The 9,398-nt window shown below is 27.6% G+C and overlaps 1 non-coding gene across 1 annotated transcript; it reads right to left on the minus strand.

Annotated features, from left to right (window-relative positions):
- Positions 1-2,867: 2,867 nt before the first annotated feature.
- On the minus strand, positions 2,868-2,941 carry TRNAI-AAU (transfer RNA isoleucine (anticodon AAU)). Its single transcript has one exon. It is a non-coding gene; the product is annotated as a tRNA-Ile (tRNA).
- Between the last annotated feature and the right edge of the window lie 6,457 nt (positions 2,942-9,398).

Consider the following 9,398-nt stretch of genomic DNA (forward strand, 5'->3'; position numbering starts at 1 on the left):
TCATCATGTCATCATGAACTTTGAAAATAAATTGAAACTTATCATGTAATGCTTTTAAAATTCTTTCGTGCTTGAAAATTATGCTTGCTAATTAAATAAAAATGAGAACATCTTTATATTCAGAAAATTTCATGCTTTCATAATGAACATAACTTCGTGAAAATATACTGGAATATAATACATTACATAACTAAATCGATTCATGCGAGTCGTCCCTTACGTTCTTGACATTAACAATCAAAAGTCAAAACTTTTTGCATAGGACATCTTAAAATACTTAAAATATATTAAAAGACCATAAAAGCGAATTTATAACTTTATTTTCGTAAAAAAAAGTGCTCGGGGTAGAACCCCGGGCACTGGGGCACGCAAGCGCGGCACAGGGTGCCCTACATGGGCACCCCTATGCCCAGTTGCTGATTGCGCGCAGTCAGCGACGCAAGGTGCCATTTTCTGATTTTTTTTGCTTTTTTCGGTCCTTTTCGATCCCAATTCATCCTAATCACTCACTCATGGAAACTTATAATCAAACACATGAAAACTTCAAAAACTCGAAAAGCATTCATCAAAAAACAACCATCTTCAAAATATTTATATCTAAACTTTTCATTCAAAATACACACACAAAAATTATCAGATTCACACATATTTTTCATCAAATTTAAAAAAATATTTAGAAAAAACATTCATTTGTTGGAAACTTGATTTCTCACGTGAAAAATCTTCAAAACTTGAAAGGATTCCCTCAGAAAAACCTCAACTTCAAAAGCTTTTAAACTAAAAATACATACATAAAAAAATACTCATATTCAAAGTCTTTCACAGAAATCTTCAGCATCTTTCTCCAAAATCTTTAACCAAAACATCAAGAACGATTCACGTTTCACAGTTCTAAATCATGTTCATCAAAAACTCATAGAATCAATGCAATATACATAATTTACACATCAACATACATCTTTTTCATATCAAAATACATACATTCTTGCTTGGTGGTTTCAAAAGCTTTTAAAACTTGCCTTTCTTCGTTGGTAGGGAGATATCCGAACTCTGGGACGCGATCTAGTCTTCACAAGAACGATCGAACGAGAAATCTTTGGGCTTGGAGTTTGCAGATTTTTGAAAGAAGAGTAGGGGAGAAGGGTGGGAGGCGGCATGAATGAGAGAAGAGGGGAGAGAAACTTGAAGTTTAGTTTATAATGAATTTTTGGGCCAAAACTAAGCCCAACAACTTAAAATACACACAATTCCTATAAAATTTTAAAATTAAATGCCAAACCCAATTTTTAAAATAAAAAGCTGCACAAATACATATTTGAAACTTAAAAATAAATATCCGTGTAAAACATCCTTGACTTAAAATTCCTTAAACTTCGTTCATCGGCTAGTCTCGATTCCCTTCTTCACTGGAAATAAACATACCTAAAACACATTAAAATTTAAGTTACAACCATTAAATATCAGACAAATTTACATCATTTAACACAACATTTAAACATATATTTTAACACCTAATGTGATACCCATGTCCCACATGAGAAAAATCAAGGATTTAAAATGAGTTTATGATAGGCTACAATGGACTCTGTAGCAACTTGTGTTAATTATTTTTGTAAAGCGAGGACGAATACGAAGTAGTTGCTATAGTGGCCCATTATGCAGTCACACAGGCGCGAGCCTAGGTCCGGGGTGTGACAGAATGGTATCAGAGCCGGTCACCATCAAAAATCCCAGGAAATAAGTGATATGCAGTACAAAGTGCTACGTGCGTGGGAGCCACCTTTTGAACCTGCGGGACAAATTTTTACATAACGGGAGCCACCATTTGAACCTATAGGATCCACCTCTATATTTTTGGTGCTCATGGATCGAGGGGTCAGGCCGCGATGAGGACGTCGCGTTCTGAATTAGGGATGATTGTGATACCACTGTCCCACATGAAAAAATCAAGGATTTAAAATGAGTTTATAATGGACTACAATGAACTTCTATAACAATTTGAATTAATCATTTTCATAAAGCGAAGACGAATACAAAGTAGTTGCTATAAGGACCCATTGTGCAGTCGCGCAGGCGCGGGCCTAGGTCCGGGGCGTGACACCTAAAATCTCAACTCGAAAACATAAAATCTCATGCAAAATAAATAACATGAGACAAATTGAAAACATAAAAGACAATTTGGAAACATAAAATCTCATGCAAAATAAATTGCATGAGAAACCTTTTAACACGATTTTTAAATCATTAATACATCACATATAAATATTTAATTAAAATAACCTTTAAATCATAAATAATAGAATAAAAATAACTTAAAAGTACTTTAATACTCGTGAATGGATATATGGATTTTTCGGGCGTTACATAATTGGTTTGATTTTATATCATGTCAATAGTACATAAATCTATAGTATCGATTATATATACTAGTAATCCAAACACGCGAAAATTCGCGTGCATAAATAATTTATATTACATATATTGTCTTATTGAAACACTAAAATTATGTTTAAATTGATATCTTAAAGTTTAATAAAGACACTTGATTGGTACTTTTTCATTGATCGAAAACTTGAAGTTCGTAATTTCCATAATTTACAGCAATCATGTAAATTTGTGGAGTAAAAAATATTAGTGGTAGCATATATATGAGTATGATGGATTCAAAATTTCTCAAATCCTACTTGAGTCAAATTAATTATTTAAACATAAAAATTACACTTGAAAGTTCAAAAAACTCGACACACGATATGTTGGGCCCAATGTCGGACCTCGAATAAAATAGGGATATTCATTTGGGTCACTAAGCCCAAATACAAAAATAGATAAATTAACTCCAAACAGAATAAAATAAATTAAAATACAAATGGCCCATGCAGGTCTCGAACCTGCGACCTTCGCGTTATTAGCACGACGCTCTAACCAACTGAGCTAATGGGCCATTTGTTATGAATCCTATGTTTATAATATATTAACTAAAGAAAAAATACATTGAAAATAAAAACAACAGCCAGTTTCAATATGTGAGTGAGAGTCATGAGACTCGAAGTTTGACTTTAATTCAAACTATTCAAGAAACATATATGTTTAATGTCTAAGTTTAGGTTACTAATATTTCATTCACAATAATACGCTCGAACACTTGTTATTTTGATTAAAAAAAAAACTAATTTTACTCATTCTCATCGAATATTTTGAATTATATAAAAGTTCAAACATCACGTTTCAATCACGCTCCCGACAAAATCAATTCATACTCCCAAGCATATATGGCATTGTGTTCTGTTACAACGGAATCGTTCTGCCCATAATATTTCTGTACTTTTCCCATCTAAGTGCTACTGTTGACTTATTTCTACATAAAATATTCATCATCGACCAAACACTAATTAATACGTTTTGCCTTATTTAAATGTATTCATTTCTTTCATGGAATCCAAGATAGCAATAAACAACGACAAAATCAAATCAAACATAATGTATTGTTTACGTTGTTTTACGAGGGGGAATTGCAATTTTAGACAATCATTTTTAATTTTTTGTGATCTTGGTAGTTGATAGTTGGTATGATGTTATCAAATTTCAATCTTATCTTCTAAATTTTTGAATTTTTTTTTTTTTTTACTGACATCGTCGATGTGAAATTTCACATGTAGTCATCATCATCAATGATGGGCGGGAGGAAACGTAAATTGTTGTTGTTGTTTTTAACTATTAAATTGAAGATCTATAGTATATGACTAAATATGATCATCTTATGCTAACTGACGTACTAGGTGCTCTTGTATGTTTGCTTTTTTAATATGGGCATTATTTGATTTGATGTATTATTAATTTATGTATAATTTATCTCATCTAATCTCGTATTATTCTCGTCATATTATTTATCAATCTATTAATTATTAATTTTACATTAATCAATTGAATAAACTATAATATATCTATCAAATCAAATAATACTAGCAAATATGCACACACAATGTGTATGATATAAAAGAAAAAAGAATGAATGTGTTTGAGATTTGAGTGAGAAATAAAGAAAGTGAAAATGTGGAGAAGTGGGGTGATGAGAGTTTAGATATTTTTAAAAACAGGCCAAGACACCAATTAGTTATTTTAGTATGCTCACCTTTAATAAATAGTAAAAGATATTAACTATTATTTCTTATTAATTTTTAATTATATTATATTACTTATTTATGTATTACTTATCTTATTACTCAAATCAAACTGTGCATAGTAGACACTAGTATAATATTATCCAATTTTAAAGTATAAAATATCTCCACCTTTTTAAAATGATATCCAACTTTAGATGACGATATCACTGCTTATCCAAAATTATTTTAAAGCATCTTAAACTATTTTTTTTTAAAATTCTATCATTAAATTCTATTGTTCACACATATAGTTTTTAATTCTATCATTAAAAATTTTACTTAAAAATTGCTTTATATACATATATATATCTATATATCTATTACTATTTTAAAGATGAGATTTGGTATGTTGGTATGACATGTCTTATAATTTTTTTTTGATAACCATGTAACTTTTTTGATAACCATGTAACTGCAAAAATGTCACTTTCACTTTTTTTTTTTTTTTTTTTGCGGATGTTCATTTAGAAAATTTTTATTTTTTCTTTCACTGTTTTATAAGGCACGCAACACGTGCGTTTGTGTGCTAGTATTAAGTAAGAATGCCTTAAAAAAAATGTTTGGTCTTTTGGTGTGACCACACAAAATTAATAATAATTTTTATTTATTTATCTATTTTTAAATTTCAAATTATTTAAAAAACTAATGGAACGAAAAATACTTAATAAAAGTAATGATGCTTTAACTACTTTTTATGATTATCATTCTTAACCAAAAAAAATTATTTTGTCTACTATAAATTTAGATTTTTTTTATTATAATTAAATATAATAAAAAACCATTTTTCGTCACACACAATGCTAATATATAATTATAAATCGAAGGAGTGGAATTTAGAAAGCCAATGGGAACTCGACATGTATTGTACTTTATGTCTCACGTCGATTTCAAAAGTAATAAACGGCTCAGTGGGTCCAACGTTCTTCGGTACCGTCCGATAATTCATTTGTTTTTGTTTTTGTTTTTTTTTTTGGGAAGAATTTGTACTTTTTCTTTTTTGCAAAGCAAATAAAAAAAATCATCATATCCATATACTTATCTTTTTTGAATCTTCTTTTTCAATATTTTTAGATCATATATGCTGATAGAAAACTAAAAAATAAAAAATTCTATCGACTTCTACTCCGTCTTCTTTTATTCCTCTGGAAATACATATATATATATATATATATATATATATATATATAGTTTTGCTATGTTGCCCACCTTCCGTGCCCACCTTCATGCCCACCTATGAGGTGACACTCATCCATTGGATGAATCATTTGTATATGATTTATCTCATTCATTAGATGATTGCCACCTCATAGGTGGGCATGGAGATGGGCAACATAACAAAACTCATATATATATATATATATATATGTGTGTGTGTGTGAAAATATCACGTGTTGCACATTTTTTGTTTTTCAAATTTAGTAATGATATTTACAAAATTACATAAAATAAGAGACTTAGTAAGATGATTATTCTATAATTATGAAATATGAAATTTTAACATTTTATAATTAATATGAAATAAAATATGAACAAAAAACAACTTAATAATAAAATTCAATTATTTTTTAAAGATTTAATTAAAAAAAATTATATACATTGTAATCAAATGTATGAGAGGTAATTGTAAAATTAAAAAGTGTCCCTTAAAAATTTATTTTTTTCAATAAAACTTGTAATATATATAATTATTGAAGTGAAAAAATATTCGAAATTACAAGATTTACGACCAAATAAGATAATTTTTATGTATCCACACAAACAGAGATGGAGAAGAAATAATAAAAGAAACTAATGAATGCACATAACATGGCTGACGGTTATTGATCCATGTTGTTTAATTGTCAGCCATGTTATGCATATTATGGCCAATAGAATTGTGCATTCATATTATATTATATACATATATATAGGTATATATAGATAGATACATTCGTACGTTTGTGTACATGTAATTCCTTGGGTTCAAACTAAAGAAATTAATAATTCAGGTTGTTTCAAATAAATTAATGGTATTATTAAAATTCAATTGAATTCTTGTCTTCATTTTTTTTAATATTGATGCATATTCAGTCCATTTGAAAGTAATATATGATACTTTAATTTGTTCCTTAATCTTATTTATTATTATTTTTCTTATTACATAACAAATTTTTAAATTAATATGATAGATACATTTGAGTATAAAGAATCATAAAAACTCTTGGATTGTTTATCCGTATTACTTTGGTGTCTAACTGTTTTTAAAGCTGAGAAAAATTGATCTTGGTTAACTATAACTCTAACAAGACTGCACTGGCGGGCCAACCTTGGCCTAGTGTAGGCTTTTTCCTACACTAAGCCCAAAAAATAAAGAGTATATATTTATATAATTTTTTTACATAAATTGTAAAATTTTTATATACTATTATCACATGCTCAGAAATTTATACCTTGGTAACCTTTTGGACAATGTTTTTCCCTCGCTAGTCACGAACATCGTACGCTTTGATTTATAATTCTTTCCGTTCATGTTACTTACAGTGTGTTTGGATGTCTAAAAAATAGAATTTGGAATTGAATTTGGAATTCGAATTGGATTTGGATTTTAAAATACATGGAATTGAAATTCCATTTTATGTTTGACAAAAAGTTAAAATATATTTTGGAATTTGATAGTATAAATTTTGGATAAATGATATTTTATAAAAAATTATAAAAAAAACTTAAAATTTATAAGTAAAGTGTATGAATTTATTATTAAATATAATTTTATTGCTTTATAAACTCAAATCCCGTGAAATCCCGTGAAATCCGATCAATTTTGTCAAGATTTCACTTAACTAATTGAAATCCTATGAAATCCCACCAAATACTAATCCCGTTTTGAAATCCCAAGTTGCCAAATACTAAAACCGTATTTCCAATTCCAAATCCCACCAAATCCCATGATCCAAACACAGTATTACTATTTCACCTTTCATATTCTCTATAAATTTCAAAATTTATGTTTTGTTTTTTCTTCATGGTTAATAAATCATTCAATTGTTTTAAAATTTTGTGTTCTTTTTACCAATGTTTTAAAACCGGACCGAACCGGCCGGTTCGACCGGGAACCGGTCACTGGTCCGGTCTGAAATACCTCTAAAAACCGTTTTAACGGTATAACCGCTCAGAACCGGTCAAAACGGTCGAATCGGCCAAGAACCGATCCCAAGAACTGGCCAAAAAACCGGTTGAACCAGTTTTCGAATTTTTTTTATTTTTTTTAAATTGTTTTTTTTTATTTTAAAATCTTAATTTAGTATTTTATTATATATATACAATGATTATTTGAAATTTGTACTTCGTTTAAAATATTATTTTCCTATTATTATATTTTTTTTAATTTATTTATTTATTTTTAAAAATATAGTATATATAACTATAATTAATATTTTGAATATATTTATATTTTTATTTATTTTTTAAACTATGATAAATATATTTTTGTTTATTTATATACATCTTTTAGATTTTTAAAATTTAAAAGATATTATTAATTATATTATATTATATAAACGGTTTTTCGGTCCGACCGTCCGGTTGGACTGTTTTTTAAGGTAGACCGGTTCGATCACCGGTCCGATTATGAAAACATTGCTTTTTACAATCAGGAATGAATTCATGCTTATTTTTTGGAGGTAGAATTTATATTTTCTATAAAAAAAATTTATTGCATATTCTGTGCACGCTATTCATCGTCATTTTTCTGACATTTTAACTATAATTAACAGTTGCTATTGATTGTCTGTAGACTATGTTATAACCTTAGAAAATATTATTTCTGGCTGTCAATCAATCAACCAGTGCTATTTTTTTTTATTTATTAATTCTAGTATACTGTTGCCTTGGACAAAATCTTGGCTACGCCCCTGCAAGGAGTTCGTAATTTGTGTAAAAAATCTTTGAAATTATTTTTTAAAAAACTGTATATATACAACCTCCTCTACACACACAACCAATCCCAACAACTTTGTTTAGGATGAAGAAAGATAAATATTTCATGAATTTTGAGTTTAAATTCGATAAAGATGAATTATTAGAAAAATATGTTTTTTTCAAAATATATACTGAGAAATATAATTACATCAAATCAAATTTTTGTTTTTCCAATTAATAGAGATTTGCATGGTCAACTAATTCCATTGAAATAAATATCGGACATAATCTTTAGCGAGTGCTCGACACGTCAATTAGTTGAAGTACTGATGCTTACACCGTGAAAGAAGAGAAATTAGCAATTTTCTTTCCGCATATTTGTCTGTTTGCAATTTTCATGATTTCAAAATTTCATGTTTAGTCTATTTATTGTATTTTTTTAATTTTGATATTTTTTCGACATGACAATGATATGAAACCGACATAATGCTGACCTGACACCGACTTTATGATCATCACATGTATATACAATGACATATTAATACATAGTTCTCATAATAAATGACCAAAATTTTTTCAAAAAATAAAAAAAAACTAAGAGTCAATTCTAACAACATATATATATAGACAAGGGCGGAGGCAAACGTACAAACTCAAGTGGCATGGCAATTTCAAAAGAGTAGATATCAACTCATAAAATAGAGTAAAAAAAGAAGAAGAAATTGTATTCACTTCACATTTGTATTTGTATAGATAGGATCATAGGATGAATAAGAATGCGTGATAGATAGAGAGGAATTGTACATGAGAGTGAATGAATGATTAATGAACTAACTTGACTTTTTGGTTTTGTTTTCATTTTTTTATTAATTAAATAAGGTCAAAACAATTTTTTTATATTATATTTTGTTTATGATTTATATTAAATTTTATCAATCTAAATAAATATGATAATAAATATGTTATTATTTAGAAAATAATTAGTGCTCATTTAATTTGATTTATTGGTATTTGATAGATATAAAAACTGAAATTATATATTTTTAAAAAAATTCTACTAATTTTTAAAGTTATTTTAAAAATCGACAAGGTGACTGTTTCTTGAAAAGATTTTTTCTCAAAATAAAAAATAAAATAAAAAGGTTTTATCACAAACCATAAGAGAGAGGACTTAGAAAAAAAAAACTAGAATCTCAAAAATAATAATAATAATAATAATAATAATAATAATAATAATAATAATAATAATAATAATAATAATAATAATAATAATAATAATAATAATAATAATAATAATGACAATCGATAGAGAGCATAAAAATATTCAAGTTTTAGACAAAT

The sequence above is a fragment of the Henckelia pumila genome, unplaced genomic scaffold, assembly GCF_033568475.1.
Source record: "Henckelia pumila isolate YLH828 unplaced genomic scaffold, ASM3356847v2 CTG_461:::fragment_3, whole genome shotgun sequence".
In the NCBI taxonomy this organism is placed as follows: domain Eukaryota; kingdom Viridiplantae; phylum Streptophyta; class Magnoliopsida; order Lamiales; family Gesneriaceae; genus Henckelia; species Henckelia pumila.